The sequence below is a fragment of the Balaenoptera physalus genome (genome assembly GCF_965194825.1).
Source record: "Balaenoptera physalus genome assembly, chromosome: 9".
In the NCBI taxonomy this organism is placed as follows: Eukaryota; Metazoa; Chordata; class Mammalia; order Artiodactyla; family Balaenopteridae; genus Balaenoptera; species Balaenoptera physalus.
In genome coordinates, this window is record NC_138888.1 from 99267675 (window position 1) to 99288168 (window position 20494).

Genomic DNA, 20494 nt, shown 5'->3' on the forward strand with positions numbered 1-20494 from the left:
ACACTGTTGGTGGGAAGGTAAATTGGTACAGCCCCTATGGAGAACAGTATGGAGGTTCCTTAAAAAACTAAAAATAGAACTACCATACCACCCAGCAATCCCACTACTGGGCATATATTCAGATAAAACTATAATTTAGAAAGATACATGCAACCCTATGTTCATCACAGAACTATGTACAATAGCCAAGACATGGAAACAATCTAAATGTCCATCGACAGATGAATGGATAAAGCAGACGTGGCACATATATACAATGGAATACTACTCAGCCATAAAAGAGAATGAAATAATGCCATTTGCAGCAACATGGATGGACCTAGAGATGGTCATATTAAGTGAAGTAAATCAGACAGAGAAAGACAAATATCATATGGTATCACTTAAGCATGGAATCTAAAAAAACGATACAAATGAACTTATATACAAAACAGAAATAGACCCACAGACATAGAAAACAAACTTATGGTTACCAAAGGGGAAAGGCAGGGGAGTGATAAATTAGGAGGTTGGGATGGACCTGTACACACTACTGTATATAAAATAGATAACCAACAAGGACCTACTGTAGAGCACAGGGAACTCTACTCAATATTCTGTAACAACCTAAAAGAATCTGAGACAGAATAGATATATGTATATGTATAACTGAATCAATTTGCTGTACACCTGAAATAACACAACATAAATCAACTATACTCCAATATAAAATAAACATTTAAAAAAAAGAAGGAGCAAATACAGTAAAAGTCCTCCTAGACAAAAAAACCCCACAACCAAACCAAACCAAACAAAACAAAAAAAACCAATTTGATGCTTAGAAAATAAAGCCTCAGATTTATTTGCCCAGGAGTAAAATATATCACATTTAGATCAAATCTATTTTTTTTAACTCTTCTTTGTTCTAAATTAACACCTTAATTGAAGCTGGATTTCACTTATTGAGTGTAAACCTAGAATAGCTCCTTAACTATCTGCCATCCTGACTGTAAAAATAAAACAATACTTCAGGCTGAAACCTACCAAAAAGCAAATGCTTTATTGCATGTTTCAGGTTTTCTCTTAAAAAAAAAAATGTTTAAACTCAAGGTATTACTATTTAGGGAATCTTTCCTCTCTTCCAGTTTCCAAAGGCAGCCTAATACACTCCACGTTGGCTGGATCGGAAATGGTCTGAGGGGCAGCTCTGGAGTCAGACCATCTGGATTCAGGTCCCAGCCCCACCCCGTATTAGTTCTGAGCCTGCAGGCGGCTTACTTAGTCTCTCAGTGCCTCCCTTTCCTCCTCTATGAACTGGGGGGATTGTCTTGGGCAGTAAATGAGACGATCAGGTAAAGCTCTAGGGTCGGTGCCCAGCACTATTGAAGTTACCACTCTTACACTGTAAGACCTCAAGGTATTCTGCATAGACTAGGTCTCCAAGCTGAATAACTCTAATTCCCCGTGTTCAACTCAAAGCACAGCTTTCTGTATCTTTCACATATTTAACTAAAAATGCTCTTTAGAATGAAGCATAAGTAAGTGGCAACATGTCACAGAGACTATTCATGCCCCAAGTATCCATCCTTACCCTTTTCTCCAGTGATAGAACTTCCCCCATCCTCCCAGCTAAGGCGTGGCCACATTTCCCTTCCCCTCTCCCCTCTCAATGGGGATATGATGGTAGGAGCTGCAGCAGCCACTTTGAACCTCAGTATGGGAGCATGTGTTGAATCTGGCAGAGCCTGGGCCAGCCCCAGATGGGATGGTCCACCTGCACTATTACGTGAGGGTCTTGATTAAGCCACTTTATTTGCAGGTGTCTTGTTACAGCAGCCTATCCTGTACCATAGTACATAGTATTCTAAATAAAATCAGTGTGGATTTAAACAAAGATAAAATAGTAGTTTTGTGAAGAGTACGTTCAATTCTCTAACTTTAGATCTGAGACTTGAGTTACTGAATCGACCCTTGACAGTCTCCTATTCAGACCAATAAGGCTCCTCTTCTAACAACAGAGCTAGTAGAAAATTTTCTTCTCTGTGTTGTTTCAGAGAATGTGGGGTTAGAGGGGGAGAATCTAGCAATAAATAACGTTAATATCATCATTGTGTCAGGTACCCTGCAGGATACAGTACATAGAGGGGTCCTTTCCTAGTAGCTTAATATTCTGAAACAAATATGCACGAACGAAGTTCCTAATTATTGTGTGGCAATGACCTTACTGCACTAGTTATTATGGGCAGAAAAGGGAGTTTGAGATCACAAAGGACATGAGTCAATTTTTTTCTATATTGTATAAAACAGAGTAGGTTCTCTGCTTCTCACCACGTTCCTTCCAACCAACTGGAAGGATTTTCATCAACATCCGGATAGTCTGATTTGAAATACGAGCTACGTGGGCACATTTGAGATTCTGTTCAGGAATTTCAGAGACCCAGCAGGGCAACTTAAAGAGACAGGTGGGAATTCCTGAGAGAGTCTGAGCCAGGGGTACAGCTGATCTCGGGGAGGCTTGTCCTATGTAACCAGTCACCAATGACGGACAGGGCCCCATGTTGAACCTCAAGGTCAGAGCATCAGGCACCCTAAATAGTGGGTGATGGGGCAGTTGGGTAGTTTCTTATTCGGGGACTCAGTGTAGCTTGAACCGGCCACAGAGCAGGAATTAATTGTGTTCAGGCTTACGACCTTCCCAATCCACAGCGGAAAGTCAGGCAGCACATGTGTCTGTGCGCCTCTGTACAGAGGGAGGGACATATAAACTTAGAACAACTTACAAGACAATTATTGAAAGGAAGGAATGAATACTGTCCAGAGAGACGGGACACAATAAAATGGGTTTAACTAGCTCTTGAAGGCAAAGTTCACGCGAAGAGGAATCTGTGTTTCCCTCCCACCTTTTTAGTTACCCACATTTATCACAGCGGCACGAGCCGTGATTTCCTAACAGATGGGATGGATATAAAGGGTCTGCATATCAAACAAAATCTGACAAAGATCAAATTACAAAATGAGTTAATCAGTATAGTTAAGTACAACCTATGATATTCTAGGCACTAAGAAAAGATCATCTCAGTAGGACCCTTAAATCCTCCATTTGTGCTTTCCAGGGCCCTGCTCAGTCCCTCCTATGGCCCTGGCCCTTCACAGTGGATCGAGTCTTTCCCTCCTCGGGGATCAAGAGGATGTGCCCACCCACCTGCCCACGTGCCCCCTTCTACACTAAGCCTCCAGATCCTTGGGAGCCTAGAATTTCCTACCCAGATGGCCCCGAGCCCACATCTGGGGCCAGCCCATGTATCTTTCTGGGGTCCAGCCTCCTAAGGATGACAGCACCACCAATGTGGACGCCCCAAAGTCCAGGTGGGGGCAGGGCAGGGCAGGGCCAACGGGTGGGAACAGAAGGGGGCGGGTGGAGGTCCCAGCAGGAGATGAGTCACGGCCAAGCACAGAACTCTGCACAGTCGGAATTCTAAATTGAAACTTGACCTCCTAGGTCATTACAAAGATCTTTCCGTCAAGGTAGGAAACTAAAAGACCTTTTATTGAGCACTTCGTTAGCTTGGTTTATAACTTTTAAGTGACATAGGGTATGTGGGCTTCTGTTTCTTGATCAGGCCCAAGCCTAGAGTCTCTCACGGATAAAACTGTCTCACGCTTCATAATACAAGGGAAACCTTTCTTTGATTCACTTGAAGGATTATCATTAGAAAAAAATCTGCTGGGTATTTTTATACGGAGTTTTGATCAGACTCTGGAACACTTCCGATAAATTTTGATGATAAACCCCCAGGGGAGGTCTGTGGGAGTCACAACATCCTGGTCTCTTTCAAGGTTTTCCATCCCATCAGTTCAGGAAACTTGGGAGGGGGGAAGTAAGGAGGAGACGTGCATCACAACAGATAGTAATCACTGGGTGTGCGTCTCTCTGAAGACTCGCCGCTCTGTCCCCCTGGTTGGTGATCTCCACAATGTTGGGACACTATAGACCCAGAGAGAACATTCCTCACGGAAACGGGTGGCGTAAGAGCAGGGCAGCAGAATTTACACTTCGTAGAATAAAACGGGATGTGCCAGCACATACTGTGATGTCTGGTTTATGATCCTCATATACTTGGGTATTTCTCTACGGAGTTTTAATAGTATGTGAAAGCATTATTTGCCAAGATTTGATTAAGCAGAGAATCCAAAGAAAACTGAGGCACTGGGATCAATCTTTTTGAAGCTATAAATTTGGAAATTGTTGTCTTTTTTTTTAACTCCAAAATTTTCAGAAGAAAGTTAATTCAGAGGTGCTAACAGCCATCTCTTTTCTTTTGCATTTATAAAATTAAGAGGTAAGAAACACAGGTTGTCAGAGAGGCCTCTTTCCTATTGGTAGCTTTTAAAAATAATCCAGTTTCCATTTTATTAATAAGGACATTCAGAACTTCATTGGTTCATGGGATACTTTCAATTCAGTAGCAAAGATTACAAACATGTTCACTGGCAAACTTCCAGGGGGTCAGCAGGCAGAAAACGCTGCAGAAATCTCACACAGGTGGTAACTTAGCTATAAAACTATCCGTACTCACCGCCCTATCCTACCCAGACCTTATCCCACTACCATGGAGATCTGCATACAAACATTGGAGACTGCGTGTGCCATTGCAGAGGAAGCAAAATCACTTGGAGAAAGTAAGAACTGCTGAAGGTGGCTGTAATCTCCCCAAATATTATCATCTGGAAATGTTTCACTTCAGTTTGTTATATCATAATTGGAGGTTTATTTGGATTTCTGTTTACTAACTATATCTGACTGTACAAATTAGTTCATCAGCTTAATTTCTAACACCTGTTCTAGAGGATGGGAATAAAAAATTTTTAAAAAGTAGTTATATCTATTTACTGAGTGAGCAGAAAGGTAATTTATGCTTTAAGAGGAGGTAACATATATCAAGATTACTAGTAGGCATAGAAGGAGTTAAGTTGATTCAAGAGAACAATTTCAGATTCTGAGTGGAAAGAGGAGAGTGAATTATTCAGTGGGAGAGCACAGAGGGAGACAGAGAAGAGAGACCAATTTTCCCGGGGCAAAAACGACCACAAGAGGAGGGTGGCCATCAGCATGGTGGATTCGGAGCAGCTGGTCTCTGTAAAGCAAAGCGCTCTGACAATTTCATTTCAGGCTGGCACGGAGATCAAACCATGCCTCAGAGGATGAACGAAAACAAGCGGCAAAACGGGCAAGTTAAGTAAACAGTGGTAATTGGAGGCCTGGCCACACAGGTCTTGGGAGTAATTTGGGGGCTGGCTGTACCCCAGTGATGGAGAGTCCGTGAGTGACGGGGACGTCGCTTATGTACAAAAGGGTCAACGTGGGCCGTTTGAGAACCTGCTGGCTGGCTGGCGGCTCCTCTACTGACTGTGGTTAAAATGTGTTAAATAAATACCATATGATATCACTTATGTGTGGAATCTAAAATACGACACAAATGAACTTATCTACAAAACAGAAACAGACTCACAGACGTAGAGAACAGACTTGTGGTTGCCAAGGGGGAGGGGGGGTGGGGGAGGGATGGAGTAGGAGTTTGGGGTGAACAGATGCAAACTATTACATATAGGATGGATAAACAGCAAGGTCCTACTGTATAGCACAGGGAACTGTATTCAATAGCCTGTGATAAACCATGATGGAAAAGAACATGGAAAAGAATATATAATATACATGTATAACCGAATCACTTTGCTGTACAGCAGAAATTAACACAACACTGTAAATCAACTACAGTTCAATTAAAAAAAGTATAAGTGTTAAATAAAACATAAAGTTGCACATCCAAAGAGCAAGAGAAAACCCTTAGGAAATAAAACGAAAATGCTTGTTGGATAGAAAAATTGGTAAATCAGAATATTAAAAATTTGGGGTCTTTAATTTTCACCCTTCTACCATCCATCTTTAGAAAATTAGGTGAACAAGAACTTGAAATATACAATAGGATAAAAGCCTAAAATGTGTGCTGATGACGGGAAACTCTGGTGACCAAGGCTCACCAATCTACACTATGGTGTGGCCTATCTCTTAAGGCATATAAGGAGTTAACTGAACTATGTCAAGCAGTATTTAAAGATTCTGTGGGTGGGACTTCCCTGATGGTCCAGTGGTAAAGAATCCACCTTGCAATGCAGGGGACGTGGGTTTGACCCCTGGTCAGGGAACTAAGATCCCACATGCCGCGGAGCAACTAGGCCCGTGTGCCGCAACTACCGAGCCTGTGCACCTCAACTAGAGAGCCTGTGCGCCACAACTACTGAGCTCGTGCGCCTCCACTAGAGAGCCTGCGAGCTGCAAACTGCAGAGCCCACGTGCTCTGGAGCCTGTGCGCCACCATTAGAGAGAAACCCGCGTGCTGCAAATAAGACCTGATGCAGCCAAGAATAAAAAAATAGGAATAAAAAAAAAAATCTTAAAAAAAAAAAGATTCTGTGGGCAAATAACAAATGTGCCTAAGCAGACATCTAAGCATTGAGTGAAAATGTTAATCAAATGAGGGATAGGAGTTATGCACATATTATTGATACTAATTTGACATCCTTAACAAAGTCAATTCCTATCTGCCTCTCATTTTTCCTGATATTGCTTATTATTCTCAAAGCATGGTCCTTAACTTGATTGTAAAATAATGACAGTCCTGATAGTTGAAGGAGTTAGAGAAGCATTAGGTGGTAACGACAAAAATGTTTGATTTTGGTTTAGCTGCATATGTAGATTGAAAGTGTCTCCCAACCCCCCAATTCATATATTGAAACCTACAGTGTGGTGGGACTTGAAGATGGGGCTTTTGGGGGAGGGGATTAGGTCATGAAGGTGCAGCCCTCATGAATGGGGTCAGCGCCCTTACAACAGAGACCCCAAAATGCCTGATTGCTCCTTCTACCATGGGAGGTTACAGCAAAAAGATGGCCATCTATGAACCAGGAAGCAGACCGTGCTGGTTCCCTGACCTTGGACTTCCAGCCTCCAGAGCTGTGAGAAGTAAGTTTCTGTTGTTTACAAGCCACTCAGTCTACGGTATTTTTGTTATAGTAGCTCAACTCGACTGAGACATTACACCTCAACAGGCGGGAACAGATAGACGTGGCCAAGATTGTAGAGCTATAACTCTTTTCCAGAAGGAAAACACCCTGATGTAACTGAAAACAAACCTGACATTTTTTCACTAGAGCAGAAGTAAATTTATAAGAATATTAAATACTTTTCTTAATATATCTTGAGGCTTATGCGATATGAAAGCAGTAAAGTAATTTCATATTGGCAATACTTATTTATTTTCAGTCCACAGATATGAGGATTAAAAGAATACTAAAAATAAACACAGAGCTGAAATCCTGAAATGGGTATGATAGGTGGATTAAACTGGTCCACTTTAGAACAGAACAGACCTGAAACTTAGCACCGGAACTTTAAAAATAAGTGATCTCATCTAAACTCTTTGTTCAAAGAACCCAAGGTACGGTAAGTAATCCTCAGCTGGTGGTCACACAGCTTCTAATGCCACAGTGAAGATTAGAGCCTGAATCTTCTGCTGCAAACTCTCTCTGTCTGGCCTTTACTGTAGATAAAACTTCAATTCCCATTTTGTAGAGAAAAAAAAAGTCTCATCATGAAAGCAGTGAGACAATGAGTGGATTGTTTGTTTCAGAAAGAGCAGACACTGTCACACTCCATTTATTCACCCTTTAACAGGCCAAGTCCAACCTCCAGAGACTCGAGCATCTGTGCTACAATAAATTGTTACCTTACAGGTGGTGCCACCTGGGTGCAGCCGTATATCGTGAACAGGAACCCAATCACTGCAGATTAGACAAGGTCCAGAGAGCTGGCTCTCGGTTCTGCAGTTCTGAGAGGATTTTGTTTGCAAATCTAATTCTGAAATACTATAGTAAAAGGCTCTCAATAATGCTTCTTGAAATTACCCCTAAAGAAGTACAAAAGGAGAGAAGTACTGCATGTCCCTGGTACGCCAAATGCTTGGTAAGTTGATTTCAGCTGTATTTCTCTGCAAACAAGTAAATTCACATTTTTTGGAAGAGAATAAGCAGTCAAGTTCTAAATCAATCTGAGAAAAACACCACTTTCATAGATTTGAAAACTTCATCTACTTTTTGCTAAGTTAAAGGCAAAAACAAAAAAAAAATTGAAAAAGATGAAACTTTGGAAGGCAGCGGTGAAGACAATTATCTCACGAATAAACAAACAATTCTGATGAGAAATGACGTCTGATTTTGTAAAAGTTAAATACTGTGGTAATAGAGACCAGCAATTTCAATTGTTGAATGAGATACTTCTCTAAAACCTTTATAGTTTCCTCCAAGGGCACTGCAATACAATGTTGATATGGAAAGCCATTTTTCTGGTTTTCTTGCAACCTAGAGCATAATAATTATATTCACAAAGAATTCCACTATTTGCAAAATGTTCTCAATTTGTTGATAAGGGAACCATGTTTTGACTTACTAGGATTTGTAACCAACACTAGGAAAGCATATGGCTGGGGGGAAACGCAGGTGAAATGTCAATTAAACAAAATGTGTAAGAACTACTAGACCCTCAGATTACACACACACATGCACACACACACAGAGACACACAAACACACACACAGGAAAAGACAAAGGAAAGAACTAGCAACTTTCATTGTTACAAGCTCTTAAACTGTTTTAGATCAAAGTTAAATTGACAAATATAGCTTAAAAATTTCAAGTTTTTCACACCAGGAAAAATGCCCTCTTCTTAGTTAGAAGAAGGCACATTTTCCCTCACATCCATTTGCCTTTCATTTTCCTGGGAAGACAGATTTCTCCCATCCTTCCTCTCTTCCGACTCCATCCTGATCTCTGCCAACCCCCTCGTCCTCCTCTTCCGTGGACCATGGTACCCCTCCCTCACCTTTGCAGCACCCCTGCCTTTCAATTTCCCTTCTCTTCTTCTCTTTAATTTGGCTCTTTAAACCCCGGAACTCTCAAAGTTTCTCCTTCCACGAACTGTCTGCCTTCTACACACTGTTCTCTCATATACGTGCATACCCAGCCACCCTTCATTTCCCAAATATACGTTAACACTTAAATGGCATCCTTATCGGACTGTGGACTCAAAATTGAAAGGAGCTTGCCATCTGGTGGGGGGAGGAAGACATACCAGCAATTCTGATTCAGCAGGATAAGAAGTGTAATTACGCCCACGTGAGTGACAGGACAAAGGACAGAGTTAACACCCCTTTCGAGGTGAGTTAAGGAACTTCCCACAGAAGAGGAGATACCTGAGTTGTACACTGAAGGTTAAAGAAACTGCTGGACAGATGAGCAAGGCACAAGGCATTCAGGACTGTGGGGCGAGGGTCCCCCGAAAGCCTCTCCACTAAGTGTCAGAACAGCTGTGCCTCTAATTCTTCATTGTCTGGAATATGCGCCTGATTCTTTACGTCTGTAATACCTGCCATCCGGAATGTTTTATCTTATTTCAAAACTGTACTTTCAAAGTTCACAGTAAAAAACACTGGCTTTTTCTCAGTGCAAATTCTGTTTGGATCTCTGGCAGCAAGATCCCCCAATACAAGGTGAAATCAGGGAACTACAGTGTTCCCTGACCCACTGAAAACCTTGGGAAATTAGTGATAAAGTATAGCAAAGAGATGGACAGCCAAGGCCATGTGCTACTATGGTTCTCTTCCTAGCTCTTAATCTGATCTTTTTTTTTTTTTTTTGTATCTTTTAGTCATCTCTTCTTTCTACTGCCCCTTAAAAATGGTTTCTCCCAAGAATTCATCTTTGATGTGGAAGTTTCCAGCCTCCGTCCTCTGAGGAGCTCCCAAACTCTCTTGACTGACATGGATATGTCATCTCTATGTGGATAACTCCTGTCGTGATTTCTCCAATCTCAGCAGCCTTCCTGAATTTCGATTCTGAATTTCCAATATATTTCTGCCCATTTTCACCTAAGGAATCCTACCAGCCTCTTGGAGTTCATAACATGTTGGAAGTTTCTGTTGGCTTTATGATGTGTCACCTTGGCTAGGCTATAGTCCCTGGTCATTCAATCAAACACACATGTAGGTGTTGCTGTGAAGGTATCTCGTAGGTGTGATTACAGTCCATAATCAGTTGACTTGTATAAGGGAGACCATTTCAGATAATCTGGGTGATTTAAAGGCTTCAAGAGCAGAAGTGAGGCTGCCCTGATGGAGGTGCCCCACGTGTGGGCTGCAGCTTCAGCCAGGGCCTGCGGCCACCCTGCCCTTCCTGGGGCGGCCCTGTGGATTTCAGATGTGCCCCACGATCACATACTATATACCAATTCCTGGTAATAAATCTCTTAATATATGTCTCCTACAGATTCTGCTCCTCCGGTTCAACCCTGACTGGTAGAAGTTTACAGATCCCACGTGGTCTTCTCTACTGATTTCCCATTTCTGCTAAAGGGGCTGCCGTTTTTCCAAGATCCAACGTGGTTATCTTTGCTAGTATTACTGCCTATCACCCCTACCTGTTCCTTCCTTCTTGCTTCAATTAGTCTCGTCATGTTGAGATTCTTGTCATTTCAGTTGGGTTTGTACAACCACAGCAGACTAATTTTCATAAAGATGTCAGTCTCCTGCTCCCATGTTACTGGCCCAGGTGCCCATGTTTTATCCCCACCAACTCTGCCTTATTTGCCTCTCTTGATTCCCTGATGGCAACTTTCTGCTCCAGCCAGGCTGCTTCCAGCCTGTTCCTGATTTATGAGCTAACATTTCCTGCCTCCAAGCTTCTCTGCACAGCCCCACCTACCTGGGATGCGCCCCCCCCCCCACCCCCCCCCCCCCGCCCTGCCGGCTTCCCCTGCCAGCCCTTTAATTCAGCCTCAAGCATCTCCATCTACAACCAGGTCAGACCAGCCTAAGCTGCGGTGACACTGCTCTTTTGATTCCTGAATTAATGGGTTCCCTAGAAGTTAATTGGTAATTGACTATGAATTGCTCTATGAAAACACTTAGATGAATGTGATGGACTTTTAATAAAATCCTTCATTTACAGGTCATTTTTCATCTGAATCTCTCCCCTCAGCATTCTCCTGGTCAGAGTACTTTGTGAGACATGGCTCTCTTGCAAAAATGTTTACCGAGTGAATTGCTGACTGAATCTTAGAAACTAAAGCTCAGAGCATTAACTACACACCTTCACAGAAGCCCAGAGTGGTTCCTAATAATTAGCCAATCAGATAAAAAAATATTCCAGACCACACTGATTCTGTACTGTTGGTCTTACACCAAGTTTAAAGTGTGAAGAAAAAAAAATACACTTTTTTACTTGGGTAGAAAAATAATGTCTTGCTGCCCATTAATAATAAGCAGAGATAAGAAACAAGAGGATGTCTCACTCAGTTGCTTAAAGGTGAGAATGGCGTGAAACCAAACAGATGTTAAGATTCCTTTTGAGACAAATGACTTCAACTAAGTTGGGAATTGGGGGAGGGAAAGATATAAATTACGATATATTACAGCCATCCTAAGCATATTTATGCCTTCTTTCCATAGACGAGCCCTGCTTCTGAAGTTAAGTGTTAATTGGAACTAAAATAGGGAATTAGTTCCATGTAAGTGTTACTCAGAATATAAAATAAACATGTAAACAAAACACAAGCACTGTGGTGAAGACTTTTCTTTGCTAATGTATAAAACCCTTCATATGCAAGCGTCCTCCATCAGATTATGATTTTTTTATGTTTTCTTTTTTTTTTTTTTTAGAAAGAAGGAAGAAAGAAAGTTACAAGTGTTGATTTTACCACACAGATCATATGCTTAGTCTTTGGAGAGCAGCGCTGTTTTTGAATATATATAAATAAGACTGCCCTTTTCCAGAGGGTTCTCAGAATGGCTTTGACACAAGCTCTCATGATGACAATACTACATTTGCAATTTCAGCCAGACCTTTTGCGACACCAGCATATGAGTGAATAAGAAAATGAATTAGGAAAAAATTTACCGTATTATAATTCTCCACGTGAATTATCTGAAAGCACAAAATGAGGCTATTTTTGAAATTTCCTTAAATTCTCAATATGTATGTTTTCTTCTAATCTAAAGATAGTTGAAACATACTTATTATTTGAGAATTTAATTAGTTTCTCAGAAATACTGCTGAGAAAGAACTTCATAAATAGGTAGTCTTAGGAAAAAAAGTACAAACTATCTTAAATAACACAGTTGATAAGAGTCATCAGAAGTTATTCACACAAACAAGTTACACTTCTCGGTCCTTACCTGACTATAACACATGAAAGGCAAAATTTTGGGAGCCTTATATGATTTATAATTTCAAAAGGTAATGAAAATATACTTGTAAATTTCCAAAATAAATGTCCATATAAAAGTAGTTGTATTTAATTGTGTGTAAAAGGGTTATGTGATATGCAGAACAGCTGATGCAATTTTAAACACAAATGAAATTGCTTTAAAGAAAAATATAGTTTTGTGATAACACTAAGAGGTATGTTTGAGTTGAAGCACTGCCCAATTTCAAATCCAGCTTTAAAATCCTGTAAGCCTAGTTTTAAAGTTTATCATATTTAGACCTTACAATTTTATACATATACCTATAGTAGCAACATCCTTCTATAACTACTTCATCCGCCATATCATTTTTACATTTTTTCTTTTTCATTCACTTGTTAGTAATCTCAAGCATAATACTACCTTTGTTTGCAAACTGTTCACACAGTTTTGAAAGCTTCAGACAAACAGGAATTTGGCTTTTGGTTTTAGTTTTCTGAGATGCTATACATTAACTAACAAACTCCTATTAGGACTTAGTAAATTCATATACAGAACACACACTTACCTTGTGTATCTTGAAAAAACGAAGAATCAGCATTAAGTTGTCCTCAGAGGAAAACTGAAGCCAAAGAAGCTTTGACTTCGTTTAAGTAACTTGTGCTGCCTTGGGAAGGAATATCGGAGCTCTGGGAAGCTTTACTTTCTCTCTCTCTCTCTCTCTCTCTCTGTCTCTCTCTCTCTGTCTCCCCTTCCCCACCCCCGCCCCTCCTTCTCACACACACACACAGGATGATTAAATTGCTTCTGCCAAGAGTGTTTTTTCTAGAGCCTATTATATTATACGACCACGAAGTGAAAAATCACTCAGTAAACTTGCTATGCGTCATCTCATAAATTTGAAAAACTGCTAAATAGTCACAACGGGAAAGCTGCTACACAGTCACAAAGTTTTAAGCAAACTATATAATGAAGACATATTTAAGTCAAATGAAATGAAAATCTGTTGCTTACTTTATGAAATAGCGTGTAGCTTCCCTGGTTATGTAAGAAATATTGGCGAAGTCAAGCTCAGGGCTAACAGATGATTTCCAGGGTAGACCTGTTTAAAGGGCTTTTGCAGGGGCAAGAGGAAGGTCCCATATGGATATCTTGCCCTGTTCCCACCTGGCACTTGTAATACATGTGTAATACGCTAAAGCTGTCAAAATCATCACCTTCAAGATGCTCTCAGAGGTTTCCTTTGCTTCCTCTGCATCCCACCCCCTGCCAGGAGACAGCGCCAGGGCAAGGGAGATGGTAAAGTACAGAAAAGGAAAAGGGCCCAACTTCTGCTGAGCAGTTTTTACACACCAGGCCCGATGCTCAGTGCTTTACACACATTTGCATTAACCCTCGTCATAACTGGCCGGTATTGCTGGGGTTGCTGTATTTTACAAGTATGAGAACTCGGGCTCTGGACTTCGGTAGCAGTTAGTATATGGGAAAACTACCACCACCAGCAAAACCAAACCCCCAAACAGAAGCAAATTCCAACTAAGCCTCCCATCCTTTAAACCTAAGTGGCTCTTTAAGCCCTTTTCATGAGGAAGGAAAAATGGCAGCAACAGAACCATTTTACCACCATCATGTTTGGTTTTGGGGGGTAGGAAACAACCTTTATTTGAAAAATATGATTTTTTTTTTTTACCAGAACCATTTTGGAGTGAGGAGTAAGTTGTCAAAAATAACCAAACAAAAACATTTTTAAAATGCTGTTGATACAGACAGTGGCCCCAATTATATAATTCCTATAATATCTTAACACTACTTAGTAGGCAATAAGTTTATTGTATTTTATGAGAAATAAATCTGAAATTGACTGTGTGTAGCTGCTTGTTTTGTTTTTGTTTGTTTGTTTTTCACCGCGACCATGTTTTTTCCTATGGTCCCTCCTCGCTTCCAAAATGAGCATGAATAGGTAAGAGGTAGTCAGGTGATCATACTTGCTGGTAACTCAGGACAGTGCTGGTTTATGCCTGCTGTTGTAGCGTATTATTAACAATGTTCCCTTTTCACTCTCAAAGATATTCCAGCCTGAATGATAAATTACATATTCCACATACATATGTAAGAAGTAGAGCAATAACAAGTTAAATTCAACTAACCCTGCCTGAAAACAGTTCCACGTGATATTCTGGAATTTCATTTAGACGGTCGTTAAAGTTACAAGGGATGGAAATGGCGAAGAAGGGAACCCTGCAGAACTCAAGAGTCTAGCCTGATGGCTCTGTGCATCTGCCTCCCGGGCCCTGAGGTGTGTACCTGGGTCTCTTGCACGAGGAAACGTTTGTGCATGACGGAGGTACCTCTGTCGGCACAACCGAAGCAGTTATCTTGGGGCCAGAGTAACGGAAAAGGGACAAGATTATAACCGAGATTTCACATATAAAATGGTACGCGGGCAGTCTTTCATGACCAGCGTGGAAGCCCTCAGGCTGCTATTTTCCTTCCTTTGGATGTTCTTAACGGGGTGGGGATGGCAGCCCACGCATGACTCCCTGAGATCCCGCCATGAGACCCTCCTTGATCCCTCTGATCAAGTGCAGCTGCCCTCAAAGGAATGGTAGGAAGTCATTCAACTGTTGACAGTGCAACGTGTCTGTTTGGAGAATCTCTTTAATAAGATGCATTCCCTGTGAGAGCCAACATGAGGACTACAGAGAAAACTAACCAAAGGGGTTTGGAAATGGGTGGGCAGGAGCCTTACTGAAAACTCAGCATGCATCACGGCGGCACGTGGAGGGGGCTGACAGAGGGGGAGGCTTATCTGTGTGGAATGTTCTGGACAAAGCCGGAAGGTCAAGAGTGAAGTCGGGACTGAGCCCCAACGGGGAACGGAAGGGATGGAGAGAGGAGGAAGAGGAGGGGCCTCCATGAGCAAACCTGCAAGTCTGGGCGAACCAGGACCAGGGGAAGTGACCTCACCGAACTTGCGGCTGGCACAGCTGCCCACCTCTGCCTTTGCTGGTGCTGCAGGAACCCACAGGCCGGGCGCCCTTCCTGCAACCCTGGGGGGAGACCCCGGGGAGAAGCCACAGGAGCAGATGCTGTGGGAGCCTTGCCCCCGGCCCCTTGGCCCTCCCTGTTCCCGTCTGCAAGAATGCCTTCTCCCTGCAGGACCCGTGACTCTCTGCAGGGGCTCTGGCTGCAGGGCCCCCATGTGGAAAAGAGGCCTCAAGTGCCAGGAAGCTGAGGACCCTGGACGCAGTGCCCCGTTGATGATGAGTGGGACTTGCTGGATAAATGCCAGCTTCTTCTCCCTCGGGGAGACGCGTCTACACTGTCTCCCATAGCATCCCAATGGGATGGAGCCCCAGTTGCTTAGGGCACTCATCTACTAAATAACGCACCTTATACTGACTTCCTTTTCCTGTCTCGTTGCCCTGGGGCCCCCTCAGTAAACTACTTGCACTCAAACCTTTGTCTCAGGGTCCGCTTACAGGGAAGCCCAACCTGCACGGCTGCCAAAGAGAAGCTTACTTAATTTTTCAAGGCTGGAGAGATATGTGGTTTAGCCGATGTTTGAAAAATGTGGAAAATTTTGTCTTAGCCGACTGATCAGTATTTTATAACAATTAGAATGACGTAGGTTTTACTTGACGTAAACTATGAAAGACAAGCTTTCCGCAGACAGCGTGTGACAAATGCACACACAGCACAGTGCCCTTCAGGTGTTCATCCTCTTTGACAGTGTGGACGTTCTTGTACGGCTGTCCATCTTGACTGTTTCTAAAGTTATAAGTATACTTCCGTCAACCGAGAACTATACGCCAATGGTCTGTTTCCTTATCCTAATGTAGCAAACAGAAGTAGAAACTAGATCACAAGGGAAACTAGAGTGAGACAAAGTTAAAGATATGCACAGACCACACAGAAAACATAAACGCTGCCTCTGGCAATCTTAGGGCAAAAAAAAATAGGGGCTCCAGAATTGAGGTATATTAGTAGGAGCAGGGAGAGGGGTTGGCCGGCAGCCAGGCTGGAACCAGGAGGGGAGACGCCTGGAGGGGAGACGTCAACGCCTGATGACAAAGTGCGTTTCCTTGGAAGCTGGTGGGGAGGCGCCAGGGAGCCCCTGTGACCGGCAAGTCTCACCAGAACGGGGCGGGGAGGGGGGGGGCTGTATGACGACCTTCCTCCCACACCGACAGCAAGTCCTAAATCAGATAACCTTTACAATCAGCTAAAGAAGGCCTAGCGCCATTTAAGGAACTTTCTAACTCCCCAGTTATCCCCTTAACCAGTTCGTTGATGCCTCAAATGCCTGTATTTAAGGAAACTGTGTTCATTATACAATTAGAAATCAAATGCAAACACCTGGTCAAAGAAACCAAGTGTAGATGCGTCTCTCAGCATAAAAGCAACCAATCATACGCTTTCTAGCTTTTTTGTATGTCTTAAATAGTGCTTAATGAATAACTTTTTAAAAGAGGGAGTCATTGTCAATGAAAAGGCATATATATATCAGAATCCTTTCGAAGAGGAGGAGCTCGTTGATAAGTTTTTATTTCAAATCCAAATACTTCCCTTTATCTTAACTCATATTCTTGCATCTACTCTTGCCTTTTCCCCCTTCCTGGTCCCATGCTCCGAATAAACAGGAAAAGCTTTCAATCCGCTAATCAGATCATTCCCCATCTTTGTTTAAAACCCTTCCATGGTATCCTGCTGCATTTAAGACGAAACCAAGTTCGTAAGCGTGGTCCCGAGGCCCCGCCGGACCTGGCCCCACCCTGCTCTCAGGAAGGGTCTCACACCACTCTCTCCCTTTCTCCCTAGACTATAGGCTCCTGACCTTTCACCTCCTCAAAATCCCTATCAGCTTTCCCATCGCAGGTCTTTACCCATAATATTTCTTTTGCTGAAATCTCCTTCCTCTGCTCTGCCCCGCCCCCCCCGCCCCACCCCCCAACCCCCCGGCCTGGACCACCCATCTCGTCCCGCAGGTCCTGGAGGAAACCTCACTGCCTCCAGCCCAGGTCAGCCCCCCTTGCAGGGCTCTCCCGGGGCCCTACAACCCTTCCTAACACCTAACGTGCTTGAGATGACCTTCTGTGTCTGTCTGTCTGTTACCCTGTAAGATCCTGAGGGATCTATTCTGCTCGTGACGCATTCTCTGAGCTCAGCACGGTGCCTGCCACACGGTAGATGCTGAATAAATACATTCTGAACGAATGAATCAACAAACCAGTGATGCAAGGTCTTCTGGCCTCAAATTTCATATTGTTTGTGTCATCTCTCTCAGAACATGAGGAATTGGACAATTAAACTGATGGGAAAAAAAATGACACGAATAAAAATGAATAAAAAATTGGTTAGAAACCCAACTTGGAAGACATAATTTTGGCACGGTTTCTACCTATTTATTTTTAATTTACCCCAAACAAATGGAAGTTTTGAATGAGGCATTTTTATCATGCAGCTGTTTTGTTTGATATATGGATATATAACATAACTGAGGATAAAATTAGTGTGGGTTAAATTTGGGACATATTTATGCAGTTTGCTTTTTTAAAAAGTCTGTATGTGGCATCATTTTTTTTTCTCATTGTACATAAGTAGGTGCTTTAGTGTCCAATTTTGCATCTGTAATTTTGTTTGCTCATTTTTTTTCTTTTTTTTTTTTTTAAATTAATTTATTATTTATTTATTATTTATTTTTGGCTGTGTTGGGTCTTCGTTTCTGTGCCAGGGCTTCCTCTAGTTGCGGCAAGCGGGGGCCACTCTTCATCGCGGCGCGCGGGCCTCTCACTATCGCAGCCTCTCTGGTTGCAGAGCACAGGCTCCAGACGCGCAGGCTCAGCAATTGTGGCTCACGGGCCTAGTTGCTCCGTGGCATGTGGGATCTTCCCAGACCAGGGCTCGAACCCGTGTCCCCTGCATTGGCAGGCAGATTCTCAACCACTGCGCCACGAGGGAAGCCCTCATTTTTTTTCTTAAAAAAGGCTTTCCATAAACTTCAGACCCTACGAAATCTAAATATGCCTATGGTAAGTAGAATAATGTTCCCCCCATCCCCCAAAAGATGTTTGCATCCTAATCTCTAGAACATATGCTATACTACCTGGCAAGGAGGAATTATGGTTGCAGATAGAATTGTTTGCTAATCAACTGACCTTAAAATAAGGAGTTTATCCTGAATCTTCAGGGTGGAGGGCAGTATAATCCTAAGGGTCCTTAGGAGAGGAAGAGAGATGCAGGTCAGAGTAAGAGTGACATGATGACTTTGAAGATGGAAGAGGGCTGCGAGTGAAGGAGTGACAGCAGCCCTCTGGTTCTGGGCGGCGAGGAAGTGGATTCTCCCCTGGAGCCTCCAGAAGGAACCCAGCCCTGCCCACACCTTGACCCATTTTGGACTTCTGACCTCCAGAACTGCAAGATAATATACTTCTGTTGTTTTAAGCCACGAATCTGTGGTCATTTGTTACAGCTGCAAAAAGAAACGAATACACTGCCCCTACCAGGAGACTTCTCAGAAAGTTATTACTCTGCAAAAGAGACCTCCCTAAAATTTTCTTTCATTTATAAGATGATCTCATGATCCAAATCCTGAGAATAATTATAGAAGGTTTCCAAATAATTTTGAAAAAAACTACCATTGATGAGGAGGATTTCTAAGGCCAGGAAACATAATCTACTATAAATGCTATTAAGTTCACACCTACAGAAAATAGAGTCATTTGTAATTAGAACCCATTTAGTCAAATGTTTATTCAGTACCTAAGAAAAACTGTACACACACAAAAAAACACTGCCTTTTCTCCTATCTTTAGATACACATACACACACACACATTTTCCTCTTAAGACTACACAAACCTACATTTAAATCCTAACACTACCACTGCTATAATTTTTGGTAAGTTGTTTAAGTTTTCTCTTGTGTAAAGAGGAAACAGCTTGGTTTTCTGGAAGAAGTAGAAATGATATATGTAAACTACCTAGGGCAGGATCTGATACCTAAAAGGCAAGTAGCTATTATATTAATAATAACTTGGTATTTATGGATTTTTACATGGAATAACATTGTACTGCCAACCCTCTGTGTTTTCTCACAAATAAGGACTTTGACTAATAACATTTCCATATATGCTTGAGAGCAGTTGTTAACAGGAAGCCTATTTCATAAGGAAGATAGAGGCAGTGCTCGGGTCAGAAGCTAGGTGATAAAATATAACATAAATGAACCTTACACAAAAGGGAACTTCAAATTAGCATTAATTGCGATTATTGAAAGGGTGTTTCTAACCCATTATTTGACAAAAATTAGAATATTAGGAAGGCTAGATGCTACTTGCTGGTTTGAAGGTATGGTGAGGGGTGGGGTGAAATGTAGGAAAGCAGGTCAGTGAGTGAGTAGGAACTACTAACCCACTGCTTAGGAATCTGCAAGGACTGTAACATTTGAATTTGAAGAGAAGAGTCAACAAAACTCTGATGTGTAGAATTTTCTGTTTTCGCCAAGTCACCCCCATTAAAGCTAACATACCTACCTGATAAATTTTACACAACTTCTGTTAAAAGCCCATGAAAATGATTGCACATTAAAAGTCTCTCATGTAAAGCTGAATACAGAGAATACAAGATGCTTCCAGAAAGTTGGGTAAAACTAATTTTTTTTTTTTTAATGTTTGGTCATTTTCATGATTTTTAACAATCATTTTTCAGATAGGTTCCTGTGGGAAAAAGGTTACTTTAAAAACACAGGAACATATATTTGAAACCCAACCTTGGGAAGTACTTTGCCTTTGTAATTAATGTCTCATGAGCATTATGTATTTCACATGACCCTTGAAGGAAAATTCTTGTCACCTAGACGGGTAACCTTTGTTATTTTACACATGAATTAGAAGAAATGCAAGTCAAAATATCATGATTAACTTCCTTGTCCTCGAAAGGTTTTGGTGACTCCATGGGTGCTAAATGTTAATTTAATAAACTTGGTCATTTTATGTTACTACTTGAAACGCTCAATATTAAGGAGGGCCATTGAAGCTGTCCCTAACTGTCCAGGGAATATTTGGAAGGGTCATTATTTACAAAAATAAGGTGAATTGCTTTCTAATGAGACGAGGCTCACAGAACACAGATGAATGGGAGGTGGGGATCCTGATTTAGGTGGCTTCTTAAATGCCTTAAGTGACCTATTACACTGAAGATGTACCATCTGGTCTGATATTA

At 41.9% G+C, this 20494-nt stretch overlaps 1 protein-coding gene across 36 annotated transcripts in view; it reads right to left on the reverse strand.

The window, feature by feature from the left end:
- The window catches only part of RIMS1 (regulating synaptic membrane exocytosis 1), a 463443-nt gene that overhangs the window by 20374 nt on the left and 422575 nt on the right, over positions 1–20494 (reverse strand). The window contains exon 1 of one of the 36 annotated variants that reach the window (XM_082474122.1): positions 12841–14555. The exons of the other annotated variants lie outside the window; for them this stretch is intronic. The gene's annotated coding sequence lies outside the window, so the exon portion shown is untranslated. Of the gene's footprint in view, positions 1–12840; positions 14556–20494 lie in introns of those variants that run through there. 36 annotated transcript variants of the gene reach the window in all.